Genomic DNA, 11,882 nt, shown 5'->3' on the forward strand with positions numbered 1-11,882 from the left:
GCTAAGCTCCGGCGGGGCAGTGGCCTTGGTGCGGCGGGCCTTGGGGCCCTTGACCACCTTGGTCCATGCCCCTGACTGGGCAGAGCTGGAGGTCCCAGAGTCCTCCTTAGTCGCGGAGGGAGACGGAGCTCTCCCCTGCGGCTCCCGGGGGAGAAGGGCCTGGCAGTAGGAGTCTATCTCCTGCTCACAGCCCTTGATGGCACGCAGTCTCTGGCCTGCACTTGCAGAGAGGCAGCAGAAACACCAAAGCAGAAACAGAACTTAGGCTGGCAACAAAAACTAAGGACAATGAAAAGTCCTTCTTCAGGTATATAGGGAGTAAAAAGGTGCAGGGTAGCATAGGACCCCTACAGGAAAAACTAGGGCAATTGGTGAGCTCCTCAATGAGCTTTTTGCCTCTGTATTCCTGAACATGGATCAGGACAAATCTTCCAGTTGGATCATAGACAGGCACAAAAGGGACATCAGCCTACCGACTGCTAGCACCAACTTAGTGAAGAGACACTTGGAGGGGCTGGATGCGTTTAAGTCAGCAGGCCTGGATGATCTTCACCAAGTGTACTGAAGGAATTGGCCAGTGTCATAGCAGAGCCACTGGCACAGCTGTTTGACCACTCTTGGTACTCAGGTCAGGTCCCAGAGGACTGAAAAAGGGCCAATATGGTCTCTATTTTCAAGAAGGGGAGGAAAGAGGATCCAGGTCACTATAGACCGGTTAGTCTCACCTCTACCCTCAGGAAGACCTTTGAAAAAATTAAGGATCACATTTGCGGGAGTACAGAGGAAAAAACGATACTGATGAGCAACCAGCATTGATTCAGAGCAGGTAGATCCTGCCCGAGTAACCTCGTTTCTTTTTATGACCAAGTCACAAAATGCTTAGACGCAAGAATCTAGGTAGATGTCATCTACATATGTTTTAAGAAGGCCTTCGATACAGTATCTCATCCTATTCTCACAGATAAACTGAGCAGGTGTGACATAGATGATTACATGGTCAGGTGGGTGGCACGTTGGCCTAGGGGTCGCACCCAAAGAGTGGTGGTGGATGGGTCAGCATCGACCTGGAAGGATGTGGACAGTGGAGTTGCACAAGAATCGGTCCTGAACCTGTGTTGTTCAATGTCTTCATTAGCGGCTTGGATGAGGGCATGGAAAGTGCTGCCCAAATTCACAGATGATATCAAATTATGGGGTAAAGTTAACACACTAGAGGGTAGGGAATGAATCCAGCCAGATCTAGACAGGTTGGAAAAGTGTGCGAAACAGAATAGGATGCAGTTCAATAAGGGCAAGTGCAAGGTGCTGCATCTAGGGAGGAATCACCAGCACACTTACAGGCTGGGGGATGACCTTCTCAGCAGCACAGCAGTGGAAAGGGATCTCGGAGTCATTGTTGACACCAAGATGAACATGAGTCGTCAATGTGGTGAAGCAATCAGTAAAGCTAACCGCACTTTATCATGCATCAGCAGGTGCATGACAAACAGGTCCAGGGAAGTGATACTGCCCCTCTATGCGGCACTGGTCAGGCTGCAGCTGGAGTACTGCATCCAGTTTTTGGTGCCACACTTCAAGAGGGATGTGGACAACCTCAAGAGGGTTCAGAGGAGGCCACTCATATGGTTCAGGGCCTGGAGGCAAAGCCCTACGAGGAGAGAATGAGGGACCTGGATCTCTTCAGCCTCCGCAAGAGAAAACTGAGAGGTGACCTTCTGGCTGCCTACAAATTAATCAGGTGCGGGGGCAGCAAGGAATAGGAGATGCTCTGTTTACCAGGGCATCCCTTGGAGTAACTAGGAAAACGGCCACAAACTGACAGACAGCAGATTTAGGTTGGACATCAGGAAGCCCTTCTTCCACGGTAAGGGTCACTAGAATCTGGAATGGGCTTCCAAGGGAGGTGGTGCTCTCCCCTACCTTGAGGGTCTTTAAGAGGAGGCTGGAGATGCACCTGGCTGGGGTCATCTGACCCCAGCGCTCTTTCCTGCTGAGGGAAGGAAGTCAGACTCGATGATCTGCTGAAGTCCCTTCCAACTCAAACATCTATGAATATTTCCTTGAACAGCTTTCAGCCTGCCAGGCTCCTACAAATACACAGGAAAATCCTGAAGTGCCAGACTCCAGGAGTTTTAGAATCAGTTATAGCACTTCCCATCCTGCATACAAAGCTTCAGAAGTAGGTGATATTATATCTGAGCCATTCAGCAGCCTTATTCCCAATTGCACCCTCTCTCTATCCCCTCAGCAAATTTCCAGTTGGCATCTCCAGCCTCCATATTTGAATATTTATTATTCTAAAACAGTATGAAATTCCACCATACAAAAACTCATTAACTTGGAAATATATCATGTAAGCCTTAAGTACTAAAAAGGAAGAAAATCTTAACTGAAGACAGCATTACCCTTAATATAGCACTACTCCCATAACACCCAAGCACCCCAGCCAATTAATAGCCTCACACTTGCTTTCAGATACTCACAGGAGTACAGGAAAGTAGGGCTGGAAGTGACCTCATGCAGTTATCTAGTCCAGCCCCTGCTCAAGTCAGGATCATCCAACTAAACATCCCATCACAGATTGATATCATCACCCTCCATACAGGTATCAAAGAACTGTAAACACATACTCATGTCCTGTTTTTAGAAGAGTGAACTGGTTTTCTCCTTTAGACTGCACAGTTAACAGAGACTCTTTCTACAAATCTGTTTCAGGCAAATTCTTCATTGAAGCCCATAGAAGTTTGAATAAGAATGCAGGAGCAAGGTCCCACTTCACATTTCCCAATATTTGTCATCTGTTCCAACAGACGGATCTGTTTGTAGCATAGGTCTGATCCTACACCCAGTTAAGTCAATTAGACTTCTGACATTGACTTTAATGGGTGTAGAGCAAACGCTGTGATTTAGGATGAAGGAATGTTCACATAAATGGAACTTTACACAAGATTAACTTTCAGCAGCTATTATTAAAACATGCCTATAAAGAACAGAGACCTCTTAAACCAGACTCCTGTTTCACCTGGATTTTTTATTTTAAGTCTACAACTTGACTGTACAAAAGATTTGACTCATGGTTTTTCCCCCTTTTTTCATTTTCCCAAGTTCTTTAGTTACCTAAATTCAGTTCAACATTAGTCAAAAACTGATGCTGAATTTCAGTGTGAAACACTTCAAGTTTACTAAATGAAAGAGTACCTCTGAGAGTCCTTCACTCCAGTTGCACTGAATGCCAAGTATGTTTTTATATTCCTATCCCACACTGACAGTCACAGCTGTTTCAGGACAGATGCATATAAAATATAGACAAAAATCAAGATAATTTATTAATAATCAGTTCATCTTAGCTATTATCTTAAATTTTAGTTTGCTTCAGGATTAACACAGATGGAAACTCGGCATATTTTGGTCAGATCTAATGAAAAACCAGAATGTTTTCAAGCATTGTTCTGTGTAACTACTAAAAGCCAGTTTAGCACATAAGGCCAATAAGCCCTGCCTTTGAACGAGTCTTATGACTGGCTCACTGAAAATTAGTTTTGTTGTTTGTCAACTACATTACATCCCTCTCATTTTTCAGAAACTGCCGCAGTCTTAGGAACCTGATCAGCAAAATACCTACAAACATTTTTAGTTAAGGAGCTCAAGATCAGACATGCCCAAGACTGCAGGTCTACCTTTTTTTGCTATAAATAAAAACACTCTAAAATCAACACAAGTAAGGAAATTGTTATTCAATCCAGCGGTGAGAATCCCAGTTTACCTGTAAAGGCCCCAACTGTAATCCCTGATAATTTCTTGGAAGCAGAATCAAAGGGTTGCAGCATGTGACTTCAACCCTATAAAAATCCAGCTGGAATACAGAAAACATGAAAACAGTGATTTTCTGGCATTTCATTTAAAAGGAAGAGTTAAATTAATACATGAAAAGATTCTATCAGCCACAATTCATCTGACTTATTAATTGAACACCTTCTTGGAAACATGCAGATAAAGAGATGTACCTAAGAGAATTTGAGATAAGAGTGAAAGAAAAGGGAGAAAAATTAGCAGTTTTTTGCCAATCCACTCCCTTAATTGTCATGCTAAACTTTTTCAAAGCTTCCTGAAGGAGTGTAATGTGAAATTGTAACTACAGCCTAGACTGATGATGCAGAAGATAAAAACTTCAGGATTATTATTATATATACTTATCTTTAAACACAGAAGAGGCAGTAGAGCCACCTAAACAGCATAAAGCTGTTCTAAAACAAGACAAATCATACTCCATGTGTTCTAAGCAGTTCAAGCTGCTTCCTGTGATGAAAACCATGGGCTGTACAGTAGACATACTATAGCTAAGTACAACAGATCCCATGATACAGCTGTTTAAAAGAATATTAAGCCAATGAAAGAAATGATGGACTTTTACTCCATAGAAGATTTGCAGGCAAAAGGAAATGGAAATAACAATAAATGTACAAGCTTACTGGGTTCATACTGAACTTAAGAATTCCCTGCCTAGGAAGTAAATCCATACCGTTAAAAGCATGGTCTCTCTGGAAACAACAGGGATCTATAGGCACTTTGCCCTGGGTCAGATTAGAATAATAGTTGGCACTTTTCAGCAGCAGATCTCAAAGACTGTAATTTTCCTCATTTTACAGGCAGAGAAACTGAGAAGTTAAGCAGATGGGCACTATAGTCAGCAGCCAAATTGAAGGGATTAGAGCAGGCAACTGGAGCCCTTGCATCTTCCAATTCTTAGGTGCATCTTCTATACCGCTCCTCCACCCCACCCCACCCTTCCCATACCCACAGCAAGCCATTCAATTGCATAACTCACCCAACACACATTGAACAAAAAGTATGACACCAACGCAATACAAGCCTTCTGATCCAAATACTTCAAAGGAAGATTTGTAGAAAGTAACAGGAGTTGTATAAAACCTGTTATGAACAATCCGTAATTTATTACAGCCACACGTCTGGTAGCCTTCATAAAAAGTGCTAGAAAAGTGCTGGCCTTGAGACCCGTTATATGCTAACAAGGTTGGATGCCATTTTGAAAAATTTATGAGAATCAAATTCTTGTGACCTGATTGTATTTATGAGTTATAGGTGATTACACCCACCACTCACAAGCCTCTGACATCAGATTTGCCCCCCAATGTGAATATTACAAAGAATGAAAGGGTTAAATTATTTAAGCAGAAATTATTTAAGCAGAAAAGCAAATAGGAAAAAATAGATCTGGGCTCCAAGTAACATTTTATATACTGGCTGCTATTTTAGAGCTGCACTGGATAGTGTTATGTTCTTAAAATCATACTTAGGAATCTAAATAAAAGTTTTTGGATTTATAGGGCTGCTAGGCAATGAGAAATCATTGGGTGTCTGTACATTTTTTAGTCAGGTCATTCAAATTTAGGTACCTAACTCAATATAGATTCAAGAATTTCACTTTCAGTACAAAGCTTCAAGAATATCTTATGTCTAAACACATTATTAATTATAACAGGTGAAATCCCGGCCTCTGAAGTCCATGGGAGTTTTGCCATCAATTTCAATAGGACCAAGATTTGAAATGCTAATTTGTCAAAGTAAATCCTGAAGTTAATGGTCTGGAAATCCTATTCTCCAAACTGGATTGAAGTACATTTTACACATTTCTGAAGTGCGATACAAACTATGAAAGACAACCAAGTTCTCAAAGACAAAAATATGAGCTCACTAACTCTCAACCAGCATTTGGTAGTAGCTGACAAAGCTGAGCTGCTGCATGTATACACATACAAACACATACTTAATTTGGTATTCTACTGCACAGGAATTTTCAAGAGGTGTCCTGCGGAAAAACTCAACATCCATCTAATCTCTTACGCTGACGATTTGTAAGAAAAGATTATCTAAACTCCAGTGTTTAGGTACATTATAGTCATCAACCTGAAAAAAAATAATTGCCATCACTGAATATCTGGATACATATAAATAGTTTCACTTTGGACCTAGAATTCCAAATGATAATTTTATAGAATGATTTCACTTCATTCAGTGAACCTTTTAATACTTGCACATCAAATCCCATATTGGGTTATATTTTGTTGTTGTGGTTTTACAGGTGAACGGATATTGCCATCTACTGTTAGAAAAAATGTATGGTGGATCAGCTAAGATGCCCAGAGAAGACCGTCTTACTTCAGAGCATAGATTTAAAACGTAAAGCCCAAAACTTCATAAACATGATAAAGTTCATTCTGTGGAGCTCTGTATAGCTCTACTAGTCTTCTGGACAAAATTAAGATTATTCTGCTTTTAAACCATTTTATGTTAAGGCCTTATACAGGCAGTCCTCGGACTTATGACACTTGGTTCCTGAAAACCACATCTTAGGTCAAAACATTGTAACTCGGAACCGATTTTCTCATAGGAAGTAACATAACAAATGGGGGATTGGCTCCTTAACCAAGGCCCAATACCTTATTTTCACCAAAAATAACCAAGAAGTTTGTACTCAATCAATTATAGATGCATGATATAGCTACATTAATGTATTTATACTGTAAATAGCAATCATATTGATTTGGAAGGACTTATTTGAGGAGACTTTGCTGGACTTTTTGAAGGATTCTTGGCTGGATTCTTCTCAAGTCTTGGCTGCAGGTTTTTCTAGGCTTGTTTGCTGGCATAGTATCGTATCAGATCAAGCATTGTAAAGTTGAAACTGACATCAGAAAGTTGAAACTGTGTCAATTTATAAAGGTTGTAAGTGCAAAATGTTGTAACTCAAAATGTTGCAAATTGAGGGCTGCCTGTATTACTAGAAATAATTTATTAGTCTGAACATTCATAGCTGCACTTGTTGCACGCATGAAGCTAGACACCCTTAGTCCCAGACTTAAGAGAAATCTGATGCTAAAAAGCCCAATAGAAATATTAATTTTATTGTATTTTTATTTGCAGTAAACTCTAAAAGTTGCTTTCTCCAACTTTTGTAGTTGTGCAGAAGTTATTTACTATTGAAAACCCACGTCTCACACACACACACACACACACACACACACTGTTAAACCTCTGCACAGGAATAAATTTCACCCACAGAAGCAACATTGGCAAGTGGACTGAACACAGGACAAGGTAATAGGAACTACCAAAAAAGTATCCCCCATTAACTGTGGAATTGACATGTGGCAATAGGCAAGTCTCTGAACCTCTCTGTGCATGAAGTCCTCTCCACACCAAAGGAAATAAAAGTTCTGAAGCGATTTGCAATGAGACCAAGGTGTTACCCATGTCTCAGCTTCTCCCTCCATGGACAATACGCAAGTATTCACACAGCACTTCAAAGATATTAATTGCTAGATGTTAAGTATTTAATTTTGCTTAAGTACAACAGTCCAGACAGAAAGCATCGAAGTAGCTTATTCTATGTGCAAATAATATCTATGTATCAAATAAGATATGAATAAAATATTATAGAATTTGATAATGAAAAAAGAAAGGAAACAGCAATTCCACTGAAAGAAGCTTTATTTGAACTCTGACAACTGATAAAGGGACTGGAAACTGAGTCTGTACACAGCCCTCTGGCTTTAGCTTCCTGAATCACACTTCAAGATGAAAAAGGAGACCTGTAGAAAACAAAGTACATAAACCTGAAATCAAAACCTGTGCCTCAACAGTTCCTCGTTTTCACTAAATATGCACAGATTATGTTGTTGCATGGCATTTTACACATAAAGATTATTTCTAAACATCACTATGATGTTTTTCTTATTGCTTTTCTGATGACATCACAACTACATTTTAGGTTGTATATACCTGCTGATTATAAGTCTGCAGACACAATTGGGTCAAAAGTTTTGCTGATGTTTGGCCAGATCTTTCAGTAGTTAAACAGTCTCTGAATAAAACCATTCTTTGTCTTTAATAACTATTATTTCTCTTTCAGATACTTTTTGTTCTCACAAGTAACAACTAGTTGAACAATTTACTATTGTAGTACAATATTAAATTCTGCTTGCATTGTTCTTTAAAAGTTTAAATGCACATGGTCTTTAAGATTTTTTTTTTTTTTTTTTTTAAATGTTATTGAAATTTACATCAACCACGACAGCAAAAAACACTTAGCTTTTCCAAAACGCATTTCAATCACAGGTTGAAGTGCTTTAAGTTAGTCTTCATGAAAAATTATGCAATTTCCTTAAGTGATTTTATACTCATTCATTAAAATGGTGCAACCCCTTTGTAGATACTATCTTCAAAAGATTTGAAACAGTCTTTTGGTAGTCTTCCACGTGTCAGTAAATTAAACAGGTACAAACTAAATTAATGTAATATATTTTCAATAAATACAAGGTGATCTACACGTCAAATAGAAGCCATTTTAACCAAATCAATTTAAGATAAGCTAGTGCAGCTTCATGTAAACAAGCCTTTAGAGGCATGGTAGAGCATTATCATTCATATTTTGTTGGCAGGGGAACTGAAGTTATGGGACTGTGTTACTTTAGTCCTGAGTCAATAGCAGAGCCAGGGACAGAACATAGTTCTTGGGTCCTTGGCCCACAGTCACAAAGTAAAGCTGGAAAAGATGCAGCCAGAACATGTAAAAATAGAGAAACATATCTGCATATTTGGAATGCACTTCTCTTCTCTTACACAGAGAACAGAAACTATTCCAACCCCTAAGATTAATTTTATTATATAGCATTCTACTGTTCTTTACAATAAAGTACTTCCTACTGATTCAACTGTTCTTTAGATATTGTACATTTACACTTCTTCCAAAAATGCATTGCAACAAATTATCTTTAGTCTGCTATGGGACTAAGGAGTCACATCTGAGAAGCTATCTTCATGAAGCTTTCTGCTGCATCATCTCCTCCAGCACTCTTCTGTCTACCATCACTTTGCAATAATCTACCTATTTAAAGCCACAGGCTTGCAACTCCCCCTTTAGGGAGATGGGGTTTCCCTCAAGGCACATCTCTGATAAATTTAATGAAACCTCAAGTTACACATATTTTAGTTTTTCCAAAGGGGTGGAGCAACTGCATGTATTTACCTGTCAGTGCCTAGATACCTACTGAGGCAGTGGTGGGCCAACCCCAAGCACACGTACCATAGTAACCCAGGCAGCCTTTGTATGTAGCACACAGATGGGGCAAGGAGTGGCAGACAGGGCAGGGAGCAGAAAGTACAGCAACAGATCAGACAGGGGAAGAGAATGAGGGGGAGCACTCAGAGAGGGTGCAGAGTTAAGTTAGGAGAACAACTTTCATTAAGTGCAAAATGTTGGGCCCCCACCTTGTAATAAAGGTAGGCGCAATCTTAGAGAGAACCATCTTACAAAAAAAAGAACAAAACCAAAAAAACCTGAAACTTAATGAGATTCACATGTTCAGCACTGAATAAAATACACTTAGAACATGACATAAGGTAGGAGATGCCCCTCTGGCAGACCCGTTTCCCCAAGTTGCAGACTCTCAGTAGGTACTGTTTGCTGCCAGTTGTTTTGTTAAGGGAAGAACCATCAAAAGTGATTTCTTTGATTCCCTGCAGTGGCTGCCACTTGCAAATAGTTTTAGACTCTTAAGGGGAAAACTTGCTGAGAGCTTCAGTTATTTTGATTCCTGAAAAGCCACAGTAGTGCTTTTTAGAACCATTTCTGTGGTAAAACATTAAAAAGGCCGGGAAAGCAGCTGCATGCAGCGCAACCGCGGTTGCTGAAAATTTTCCCCCGCTATATTTGTTGTACTCATCAGCAATAATGTACCAAGGAAGCCATATTAAACAAAAACTGCTTACTGCCATAATCCAATGAAAGCAAAACTGAATTAATAGATTTCCCAGTTTTGTAAAGCTGTGAAGTCTGTGAAAATTGTATGTGCAGAATATAAACTCCTACATGCATTCAAAAACATTAGAGTTTCAGGTTTATTATTACTGAAAATAATGGCCAAAGTCAACTTTGGTTTCAGCCCCATTAAAAGAGAATTACTACAGTAATGGATATGACCCAGAGCTCTCCATAGTGCTATTTAACTGCTGTGACAACAGGGGAAGAGAAAGGAAACTCCTGAAAGAGAGAAGGTAGAACCCTTCTTACAAAAAAAAGTTACTTGGGTACATTTTATTACATGTTAAAAAAAAACCAAAAAAACACCTTAAGTAGCAGTAAGTCCTAGAAGAATTATTTGACTGTTGTGAACGGACAGCTATAGCTGAGAAAACAAAAAGATTATTTACCAAAGTTAAAGCAAAGGCATGTACAATTGTTACTCCGGGGAAAAAAAGCAGTGTAGAACAAAGGGAAAACTACATGTTCATTTAGGAGAACAACTTCATCATAAAGTGCTACATATAACCAACACTCAAGCCAGACAGTGCTGTATGCATTTTCAAAGGCACAGGGCTCTTACTTTTTATTTTATTGATGGAGGACATAAGGCAATTTTCTTCCTATTGACCCATTTTTTTTCCCTTTCAAACAACATGCAAGTAGCCTTTAGATGTAAAGAAAGAACTTGCCACTAGGTGGCACCCCTCATACATCTATTAAGCTACTGAACTGCAGAGCCAAAGGGAAGGTAAGAGGGGATCAGGTGTAAGGCAACCAGCCACTGGATGATGGATGGTAACTGCAGTAGAATTCAGGCCATTTGTTGCTCTGTGATCAGCGTTACCAAGTCTGCTTATAATAAGCAGAATTGGGCTTGTTTTGGTTTTTTTAAGTCATGTTTTGAGTCACTAATTGATAAGCACCCCCACTCCTCTTTGAAATGAGTTGGGCTTGTTTTTAAATGCAGTGCCGTCCCCCCCCGCCACCCCGGGGGCAAACGCTTGAGAACAGTGTCTGTGACAGCAGGCCAAGACCTACCAGGAAATGTGATCCTCCTCAATAGTTAGAGAGAGACCACTAGGTGTACACCTAATTTAGGACAGGGATTCTCAACCCCCCGCCTATGGAGCTGTATCATCCAGCCTACAGGCTCCCCAAGGGTCAGGAACTTTGGCAGCAGGGGAGCAGTGACAGTGCTCATTACTGGTCCCCAATGTCAAACCTCTGAACTTGTGGGGGAGCCCTTGGACCAGAGAACTTGGCCTTGCACACCAGATCCTGCCAGTACACAGCTGAATCAGGGTGGCGTGTGATCAGGGCCACAGAGTCCACACCACCCATCAGGTCCACAAGATCTGCCTGCTAATGACACAAAACAGCAGTAGGCACAGAGGCTACAGGTTAAGAACAAGGTGCCATACAAGGACACCAACAAGAAAACTGCAGCACAGCTTGGGTCCTGTAACACGCAGCTACTTACCTGTCTGCTTAGCAGACAGATCTTACACTTGTCCCATGCTTCATCCTTACACAACACTAGGGGGGCACCAATAGATTTTTAAGGCCAATACTGATAGCCAATATTTAAGGAGGCATATTGGTTGATACTGATCTGATTTCTGATACAGCTGCCGCCAGCTGCAAGTCTGGTGTGATGGAAGGGGGCGGGGGGGGGGGAAAAGAGAAGTGGGGGGGCACATCAATGCCCCCCTGCAGTGAGGAAGGGGGGAGGTGCTGCCCAGGCAAGGTGAGGGGCTGGAGCTACAGCTCGTGGGAAGGGGGTGTATGACTCCCACTGCTGCTTGCACCCCAGGAGGGCATGGGGGTTGCCCCAGATCCGCACAGGGCTCTTCTTGGTGGGGGCTGCAATCGGAGTGAGCACCGGTGACACTGGAGGGTGCTGTATCTCAGCACCGCTGTCACCAGGCACAGACTCAACTCTTTCTGGCATGCGGGTGGAGATACAGCATTAAGCTGGATAGCTGGATGAAATTACGGGTGCAAGTAGCATCCTCCCAGCGCCTGCTCTGAACCCAGCCCCAACTCCAGCCCACCCTGC

Source organism: Crocodylus porosus, unplaced genomic scaffold (genome assembly GCF_001723895.1).
Source record: "Crocodylus porosus isolate Cpor-Errol unplaced genomic scaffold, CroPor_comp1, whole genome shotgun sequence".
Lineage (NCBI taxonomy): Eukaryota > Metazoa > Chordata > Crocodylia > Crocodylidae > Crocodylus > Crocodylus porosus.